Source organism: Leuciscus leuciscus (genome assembly GCF_965113295.1).
Source record: "Leuciscus leuciscus genome assembly, chromosome: 7".
NCBI classification, from domain to species: Eukaryota; Metazoa; Chordata; class Actinopteri; order Cypriniformes; family Leuciscidae; genus Leuciscus; species Leuciscus leuciscus.
The window spans coordinates 11,393,965-11,404,974 of record NC_138731.1 but is presented as its reverse complement, the minus strand read 5'-3'; the positions used below and the strand labels follow the sequence as shown (position 1 = coordinate 11,404,974).

General features: G+C 41.3%; 1 protein-coding gene across 1 annotated transcript in view; it reads left to right on the top strand.

Moving 5' to 3' along the window:
* Positions 1–11,010, top strand: part of LOC309503487 (uncharacterized protein) — a 68,943-nt gene that overhangs the window by 45,195 nt on the left and 12,738 nt on the right. The gene's annotated exons all lie outside the window — the stretch shown is intronic.

The window sequence follows — 11,010 nt, the reverse complement described above, 5'->3', positions numbered from 1 at the left end:
ATTATAAGATGTGGTTTGTCCTGTCTGTTTAATAACTGACTGTGTCACATTAATTTCGCATCATAAAAGCATTTTGAGATGCAAGTACATTTAACCACGTAGACGGAGTCGCTCACAGCCGCATGATCTAACGCTCTTCGTAAAGCGCGCGTGAGTATTTGAAATTGAAAGCAGCTTCTGTCTGTGATTTTCATATTTTTTATATATAAGCCAACTGCATTCCAAGATATATGATGCCTTCGTAGAACATTTGTAAGTAAAATACCGGCGGGCGAGACTGCACATTACAAAAGTAACATCACGCAGACCGCGCGTCTCTCATATCTTGTGCAATGAAGCCCGCGAATGTCCTTGTAATTCGCTTCAACTTTTCCGAACTTTATTAAAGATTATTTCTCGTAAGGTTCGAGTGGTGTCGTGTGTGTGTGTGTGTATGTGTGTGTGAGACAGAGGAATTAGAAGCAAGCCGAATACTGTTGTTTATAAAGCACACGCGTCATCACGTATCTGTGTTTAAAACTATTAAGCTCAGACATAAATCTGAAATGATCTTAATCGATACAGAATCGTTGGAGAGAATCTATAACACAATATCACATAAATTGAACAAACTGTTATTTCCTGTAGCCAGGCCTATATGCGTAGCGTGCCAAGTTGATGCTTCATCTGCAATACAGACGCGTGTCACGTGACCAGACTGTAATCGCAGCTTTGCGGTTAAAAAATCGCATTTCATCATATCGCGATATTATCGCAAATGCAATTAATCGTTCAGCCCTACTGATGCCCTCTCACTATTTCGAGTGAGATTCTGAAGTGTGCATATGTAGCAGGGTGAAGTGTATCTGTGTTGATTATTGGCCAGTGTCATGTGAAACCATTGAACCTATCAACAGTCTGGTGTCATGGTATAAAATGGGGAGGTTGTTTGTCACTTGGGATGCGTCGTCGATGTAGTGATAGTATAGTTGTATATGCAGAAACTAACCACTAGGTGTCAGTATTATTATACTTACCTGCAGAATATACAGACAGTGAGTTAGACGATCACATGTGTTGTTGCTGTTCCTGCTGGCGACCTGAAAGTGAATTAAAAGATAAGTTTAATTACAAACAGTTTCTTCATTGAAATAAGAAACATTACATGGTACCAGGAGTGGTGATAATCACCAACATTGACAGTCGTCATGGAAAGTGTTAAACCGCCTGACGCTGTAAACTGGACTGGAAACATTGATCACGAATGGCGTATGTTCAAACAGAGATTCACGCTGTATTTGCAAGCAGTGGGCTTGGATGAAGCGTCGGATGCACGCAAGATTGCATTGCTTCTCACCGTCGCGGGACCTCAGTCAATAGAAGTGTTTAACACACTCGTGTTTGCACAAGCCGCGGACAAAGGCAAATATGACGTGGTGATGGAAAAGTTTGATTTGCACTGCACACCAAGAAAAAACGAGACTTTTGAGAGGTATGTTTTTCGCTCTCGTCTGCAACAACAAGGAGAGACGTTTGACAGTTTCTTAATTGATTTAAAGTTGAAAGCTAAAACATGCAATTTCGGACTGTTGCAAGATTCAATGGTCCGTGACCAAATTGTGTTCGGCATCAATGATAAAAAAGTGAGAGAGAGGCTTTTGAGAGAGACGGAGCTAACCTTGAATGAAGCAGTGCGGATATGTCATGCCAGTGAGATAGCTATTCAGCATGCTAAAACCTTTGGTGAACACACAAAGATGAGCGGGAGTGACAATTCAGCCGTAGCTGCAGTAACAGAGAAGATGCAGAAAAGCGGAATGAGTAAACTGAAACAGCAGAAAGAACTGTTTAACTGTAAGAGATGTGGCAAAAGACACCTGCCAAAGCAGTGCCCAGCTTATGGCAAAGTCTGTGCTAAATGTAAAGGGCAGAATCATTTTGCCAAACAATGCTTTTCGAAAGGTGGACAAAGTCAAAGAGAGCGTGTGCATGCAGTAGAAGAAACATCTCTCAGTGACACATTCTTCGTTGGACTGGTGCAGCAGGCAGATATCAGTCAAGAAAGAACAGAACAGGCTGATGTGAATAGTGTTGCACGGGACAAGTGGATGACTGCTCTGGAAATAAATGGAGTAACAGTATCACTCAAGCTAGACACAGGAGCAAAAGTCAATCTGATTTCAGAGTATGATGTCGGAGCAATGAAAATCAAGCCGCGCATAAGTCAGAAAACTGTGCAACTCAAAGCCTATAATGGCCAGAACATTCCAACAAAAGGAACATGTACTCTCAGAGTAAAAGTTAAAAACAAAGAACATTACCTCATGTTTGTGGTTGTTCCAGATGGCCATGATTCTGTGTTGGGAGACAAGGCATGTGAAGATCTGGGTCTGGTAAGAAGAATATACACCATAAAGAATGGAGAAACACAGAACAGTGTGGAACAAATCGTGAAACAGTTTCCAGACATCTTTGAAGGGTTTGGAGTATTACCATTCACCTACAAAATACAGTTGAAACAAGATGCACAGCCAGTAGTTCACGCACCAAGACGGGTTCCAACGCCACTTCGTGAAAAGCTGAGGCAAGAGCTGGATAAAATGACAACAATGGGAGTCATAGAAAAAGTGGAAGAGCCAACGGAGTGGGTTAATTCGATGGTGTGTGTGAAGAAAGCCAATGGTGATCTACGTATTTGTATGGATCCAAAGGACTTAAATGCAAACATACAGAGAGAACATTATCAGATTCCGACACGGGAGGAAATTATAAGTGAGATGGCAGGTGCTAAGTTTTTCACGAAGCTGGATGCATCTCAGGGCTTCTGGCAGCTGAAACTACATGAGGACAGCACAAGGTATTGCACATTCAACACGCCCTTTGGCCGTTACTCCTTCTTGAGGATGCCGTTCGGAATTTCCTCAGCTCCTGAAGTATTCCACAGGGCTATGGAACACGTAATCGAAGGCATCGAGGGCGTGCGTGTTTATGTGGACGACATTGTATTGTGGGGATCCACAATAGAACAGCACAACAAGAGGCTCATGGACGTCCTACAGCGTGTAAGGAAGTATGGGCTCAAGTTAAATAGGAACAAGTGTCAGTTTGGAGCGAAGGAAATCACGTTCCTTGGAGATACGCTGTCAGAAAGGGGTGTGGAACCAGACAAGAGTAAGATACAGGCTATACTCAAAATGCCCAGACCCACAGACAGAAAAGCTGTATTGAGAGTGATGGGGATGATCAATTTCGTTGGGAAGTTCATACCTAACCTGTCTTCAAAAACTGTTTATTTGAGAGAACTGTTGTGCGATAAAGGCGAGTTCAAATGGACAGCTGATCATGAACAAGAATGGGGACGACTGAAGACTCTCCTCACTACAGAGCCTGTTCTGACGTTCTTTGACCCGACAAAGAAGACAAAGATCTCGACGGATGCTTCCAAAGATGGAATGGGTGCAGTTCTACTGCAGGCGGATGGAGAGAATTGGAGGCCAGTCGCATATGCCTCGAGAACGATGACTCCGACGGAACGTCGCTATGCACAGATTGAAAAAGAGTGCCTGGGCTTAGTGTATGGATTGGAGAAATTTCACGGCTATGTGTACGGCTTACCGACATTTGTGGCAGAGACAGATCACAAACCATTAATTGCCATCATTAAAAAGAACTTGAACCAAATGTCTCCAAGAATCCAGCGACTGATGATGCGACTGCAGAGGTATGATATGGAGCTAATGTACACTCAAGGGAAGCATCTAGTTCTGGCGGATGCTCTGTCCAGAGCTGTGGAACAGAGTGGAAAATGTGAAAGTTCCACAGAGGCTGATGTGACTCAGCATGTGAACATGGTAGCTGAAGCTCTTCCAGTCACAGACACAAAACTCAAACAGATTGCAGTGGAGACTGGAAAAGATAAATGTCTGCAATTGGTCATCACAAATCTGAATGAAGGTTGGCCTAGAGGAAAATGTGCTCAGTACTACAACATCAGAACAGAGTTGAGTGTTGTTAAGGGACTTCTGCTGAGACAAGACAGGATCATTATCCCTCAGTCACTGAGACAGGAGATGTTAAAAAAACTGCACGAGGGACACCTTGGGGCCGAGAAATGTAAAAGAAGGGCTAGAACTGCAATCTACTGGCCCGGAATAAACGCAGACATCGACAGGATGGTGTCAACCTGTGATACGTGCTTGAAGCATCATGCTAAGCAACAAAAAGAGCCAATGATCATCACTGATCCACCGGATGAACCATGGCAGAAAGTTGGGACGGACTTATTCTTCCTGGACGGACGAAACTATTTGCTGGTGATAGACTATCTGTCAAACTACCCAGAGATTGCGTTGCTTTCCAATACATCTTCTGCTTGTGTGATAACACACATGAAATCCATCTTTGCGAGACACGGCATTCCGCAGGTGGTTTGCAGTGATAATGGGCCATGCTACAGTGGAAAGGACTTCCAGAAGTTTGCTGAGGAATATGGGTTTCAACACGTGACATCGAGCCCATTATATCCGCAGTCGAATGGAAAGGCAGAGAAAGGAGTTCACATAGTGAAACTACTACTCAAGAAAGCAGTGGACAGTCAATCAGATCCTTATTTAGCTCTGCTGAATTACCGTGCTTCTCCACTAGAACACGGTGTGTCTCCTGCTGAAATACTGATGGGGCGCAGATTACAAACCACACTTCCGTGCTTAGCAACACAAAACAAGAGAAAGTACCTGAAAAGAAAACAAAAGCACCTGAAACTGAGACAAAAAGCGAACTATGACAAGGCATCAAAAAGCCTAGAACCACTCTCCAATAACGACACAGTAAGACTTGAGGATTCCAGTACCTGGACTAAAAGAGCCACAGTCCTGGAGGAGGTGAAGCCAAGGTCTTACACTGTCAGGACAGAAGATGGTCAGATCCTGAGGAGAAACCGGAGAAGTCTGCTAAAAACAAAAGAGACAGTAGAGAATACACATACAGGTGACACTGACTGTGCAGAGTCAACATCTGAAACACTTCCAGTACTGCATCACAATGAGCAAGCTAAAGAAATGCATTCACCCGTGCTGAGAAGATCCAACCGCACAGTAAAGCCTCCTGATAGACTGAACCTCTGAATATTGCTTAAACAGATCAGAAGCATTAGAATGTTCATAAAAGAAAAGATAAAAGAAAATGTAATCTGTTGATTATTAAGTTGGCTGAGAGAGCCAACTTACTGATATTGTACTTAAACTTAATATTATTATTCTTCTTCTGAGACTAAAAAAATATAACTTTAATACAGCCTAGAGCTTTAACTCTACATACTCCAAACTCGGCTCAGACCTTCAGACTATTCTGACTCGGTATGCTATATCTTTTCTAACTGATCGGACTTACGGTTTTCCTAAAAATGACGATCAAAACTCGGAAAAACTCCCATTGACTTTTTCAAACTGACCAACCGACAAAAATTCAAATCTAAATCCCTTGAAGACTAAACCAAACTGCCGTTCTATATACTATATGAGCCATTGAGACTCATTTAAACTAATAAACTCATCTATCTATCTACTTCAAACTAAATTAAACTTCAAACTAAATTAAACTTCAAACTAAATTAAACTTCAAACTAAATTAAACTTCAAACTAATTTAAACTTTAAACTTCAAACTAATTTAAACTTTAAACTAATTTAAACTTCAAACTACTAAATTTACTTCATTTAAACTAATAAACTCATCTATCTATCTACTTCAAACTAAATTAAACTTCAAACTAAATTAAACTTCAAACTAAATTAAATTTCAAACTAATTTAAACTTTAAACTTCAAACTAATTTAAACTTTAAACTTCAAACTAATTTAAACTTTAAACTAATTTAAACTTTAAACTAATTTAAACTTCAAACTACTAAATTTACTTCATTTAAACTAATACACTCATCTATCTACTTCAAACTAAATTAAACTTCAAACTAAATTAAACTTCAAACTAAATTAAACTTCAAACTAAATTAAACTTCAAACTACTAAATTTACTTCATTTAAACTTATAAACTCTAAACTCATACACTTATAAACTAATTAACTTATAAACTCATGAATTCATAGACTTATGAACTCTTAAACTCATAAATGTATAAACTCTGAACTCTTAAACTCAAACTTATAAACTGTAAACTCATTTAAACTTATAATCTCTAAACTCAAAAACTCGTACACTTATAAACTCATCAATTTATACTTATAAACTCTAAACTCATAAACTCTGAGTGTGCGTGTGTGTCTGAGTGAGTGTGTGAGCGAGTTAGTGTGTGTGTGTGTGTCTGTCTGTCTGTCTATCAATCTAACTTATCTATCTATCTATCTATCATAAACTTCAAACTACTTTAAACTACTTTAAACTTCAAACCACTTTAAACTTCTTAATTTAAATATACCAGCTCCAAAGTAACGCCATAGCAACCAAACTTGAGTACCCTAGCAACCGTTTTGCAAGACCTATATCTCTGTATCAGAACATCGTATAGAGATGAGGTTTGGCTCTTTTGACTCATGCTAGCAAACAGCACGTTCAACATGCTACACATGCTAGCAGTGAATAGCTACATGCTAATAGCGATTAGTTAAGTAAGAACTCTATAAAAACTCCATAGTAACCATCTGTGACAACTACCAACCAACCTAGTAACACCATATCAACTGCTCTGAATACCATAGCAACCACCCAGAACACCCTAGCAACCACCTAGCAACCACCCAGAACACCCTAGCAACCACCCAAAAGACCCTAGCAACCACCCAAAATATCCTAGCAACCACCCAGAACACCCTAGCAACCACCTAGCAACCACCCAAAACACCCTAGCAACCGCCTAGCAACCACCCAAAAGACCCTAGCAACCACCCAAAATACCCTAGCAACACCATAGCAACCACACAAAACATCCTGGTAACCACCCATAACACCCTAGCAACCACCTAGCAACCACCCAGAACACCCTAGCAACCACCCAAAACACCCTAGCAACCACCCAAAATACCCTAGCAACACCATAGCAACCACACAAAACATCCTAGTAACCACCCATAACACCCTAGCAACCGCCTAGCAACCACCCAGAACACCCTAGCAACCACCCAAAACACCATAGCAACCACCCAAAACACCATAGCAACCACCCAAAATATCCTAGCAACCGCCTAGCAACCACCCAGAATACCCTAGCAACCACCCAAAACACCCTAGCAACCACCCAAAATAGCCTAGCAACCACCCAAAATACCCTAGCAACCACCCAAAATATCCTAGCAACCACCCAAAATACCCTAGCAACCGCCTAGCAACCACCCAAAAGACCCTAGCAACCACCCTAAATATCCTAGCAACCGCATAGCAACCACCCAGAATACCCTAGCAACCACCCAAAACACCCTAGCAACCACCCAGAACACCCTAGCAACCGCCTAGCAACCACCCAAAAGACCCTAGCAACCACCCAAAATATCCTAGCAACCGCCTAGCAACCACCCAGAATACCCTAGCAACCACCCAAAACACCCTAGCAACCACCCAGAAAACCCTAGCAACCACCTAGCAACCACCCAGAACACCCTAGCAACCACCCAAAAGACCCTAGCAACCACCCAAAATATCCTAGCAACCGCCTAGCAACCACCCAGAATACCCTAGCAACCACCCAAAACACCCTAGCAACCACCCAGAACACCCTAGCAACCACCTAGCAACCACCCAAAAGACCCTAGCAACCACCCAAAAGACCCTAGCAACCACCTAGCAACCACCCAGAACACCCTAGCAACCTCCCAAAATACCCTAGCAACACCATAGCAACCACCCATAACATCCTAGCAACCGCCTAGCAAAAAACTTTCTGGTCCAAACTTTCTCAAGCCAACTTAAAGTTTGTCTCGACGAACTTTCGCATCTAGTTGTTACTGTGATTGTAAAGTAAATAATTCTGGAGATTGTTATTTGATACATTACATCCTGTATAATGTGTACAGTGCTTACTTAGTGGTTAGATAATCCAGAAGTTATTAGTTGTAATAACTTGTTCTTTATGTCTAATGGAGAGGGGATGTAGTGATAGTATAGTTGTATATGCAGAAACTAACCACTAGGTGTCAGTATTATTATACTTACCTGCAGAATATACAGACAGTGAGTTAGACGATCACATGTGTTGTTGCTGTTCCTGCTGGCGACCTGAAAGTGAATTAAAAGATAAGTTTAATTACAAACAGTTTCTTCATTGAAATAAGAAACATTACAGTCGACACCCGTACCGCCCCTTTACGGAGGCCGCCATTTATGAATGGAGAGTATGAAGTGCTGTCTCGGCTCTGTGCGGCCGTGCACAGTCTGCCCCGGGCTTTGAGTTCATTGACGAGCAACCGGCGGTATGTTGAGGCCAGCGAACACGCATAGTGCTGCGCTGAGAACGTTTCCGATTTGAGTGACGAGAGCAAGGGTTTCACCTCTATATTGCGGGAAGAGATGCGCGTCTGTTGACGTAACGCACTGCTGTCTTGCCTGGGCTTAGTTTTATCGTCTTTTCGTTGGAGCGAACTTGAACTTGCATAACAGCGAGCTGGGACGATTCCTCGCCGCAGTGTGCGAATTAACGTGGAAGCGCGGCTGTTTCCTCGCTGACTTGTTCTGCTCTTTGAGTGTGTGTGCGGCCGACCGTGGCATGTTTGTTTTATTTTGATGTGTCTTTTTTGGTTTGTTTCGAATTTTAATTTAGATTTCTTTATTTTTGTCTTGTGCTCATTTTTGCGTATTTTGTATGTAATTTATTTTTCTTTGTTTAAGTTTAATTAGTTTATATGTTTTGTTTGTGTATTTTTATTTTTAATGTTTGTGAACTGACGGTGTCCTTTCTTTTTTTCTCGTAAACAACGTGACGAAGAAAGTGTATTGAGGAGGGGTTTATAGCTGCTGTTTAACGGGGTTTACATTGAGTGCTGTGTTTGAGTGACCTGACTTCACCAGAGCGGGTGTGTGTGGATATTAAGTGTGTTGTGTGAATTGAGGGTCACAGCAGGCCATCTCCCTCCTAATTAAGCTTTCTTGTGTATTTGTATTTTTGTATTTATTTCTTTATTTTGAAGTTTTGTAAAGTGGTGTTTGTTTTCCTTTTCTTTTTGACATGTGAATATTGAGCCCTTGATAGATTAATGTATTGATGGTTTTAAATTTTGTATTTGAATAAAACTGCCTCATCATTGATATTCCCTGGCCTATCTCTCTGCTTACCCATTTCTTTTGGTAACGAACCTGTGCGCTCCCTGATTTGGGGCTGATAGTTCCCGGTATATACCGGGTGGCGTAGTCGAACGTTATATAATAGTTTCATACAGTTCCCTCAGTACCTGACGCCACTGGCTACACATACGATGGACACGTTACTTTCCCATGAGGCCACAGGAGAGGATTTATGATTGGAGGAAAAACGAATACAAACATTTCGGACTCAGTGTGCAACCTTAAGCTACGCAGCTTAAGATCCTTGCACACTGAGTCCGAAATGTTTGTATGCGTTTTTTCGTATTCGTCATTCGGTGGCTCTGAATTGTCAAAACACCTCTCAAAATGCTTGCATTTTGAATGCGAATCCAATTATTTTTATGATGGACAAAAGTGCACCCAAATATGCATACCATTTATTATCTGACTTATTTGTAAGTGTGAACTTGTGAAATGGTTATCAGGAGGTCGGGTCAAGGAACAGTTCAGGAGTGTGGGAGGCGTGCGTCCATGACCTTGGTCTGGTTCTTGCCTGTTCGAAGTGGTCAGTGGACAGATGGTCTTTCGATTTTTTTTATTCCCTTACCAGCCCGTGCGTCCGACTAAGAGCTTCGGGCTGGCTCGGTTCGGTCTTTGGTTGCGGCGCACGCTAGCCTGGGAAAACCCAGACAACTTCCGGCAAATTTAGATTTGCTCTGCAAGTAGTCTGGCAAAGAGCTCATTCAAGGCCATTTCCATGCCGTGGAAATCGCGGCACCAATCAGAAACGTTGAGGCGGGCTTTACACGATGACGATCGCTCTGATTGGTTTTAGGTCTAGCCTATCCAATTGTGCCCAGAGGCATTTGAGCGACGTCCACTCCGTTGGTGAAGCGCACCAACTTTTAAATGCAGCATTATTATATTCAAATTGCAAACACATGAGGACAGTCTCCAAGAAAGACCCACTGGCAGATGAACATGCTACTACATTTCTCTCCGAAACGGTAGGAAATTAAATTCGATTTAATAGAGGATTTTATCTGTGACAAGATGATTGACAGGGCAGTTTACATGACGGGATGCACGTGACAGATCCGTACGATAAAGATGACGAAGTAGTATGTCCAAAAGTTGCCTACTTTTTTGCTACACATTCAAAAGTAAATAAATTTTCTTCACAAAAAGAGTATACTTTTATGGCGTAGTGTAACAAGGCGAATTGGGACGCAGCATATGGCTTTACACATGACGATCGCTCTGATTGGTTTTTGGAGTTTTAGGTTTATCCAATTGAGCCGAGAGGCATTTGAGCGACGTCCGTTGGTGACGCCCCTTTGGAAATGATTTGTCTATGGAGCTTTGCCAGACCATAACTCAGTTACTACTGAGAATGGTCTGGTTTTAACCAGGCTAGGCGCACGCCCTTCTCACCTTCAAATGTATGTATGTACGTATATATATACAAATACAAAATCATAATTACATTACATTTTACATTACCATAATTACATTTTCACTCTGGAAATGTAAAAAGACTGACATAAAGATAAAACATAATTTGGTTAATTTCTGACATGTGCAATAGATGGACTAACATAGAAATTATATCATAGCCTAACCCAAAGCTTTGGTACACAAAATAAATAAATAAGTAGATATATTATACATAAATATGTTCATATATACCATCCAATACATGTGGTCTTAACAACAAATATTCATAAAAACTTTATTAAGTTAACACTCATGATTTATTGATGAAGTATCTCATAACCCAGAGCTTT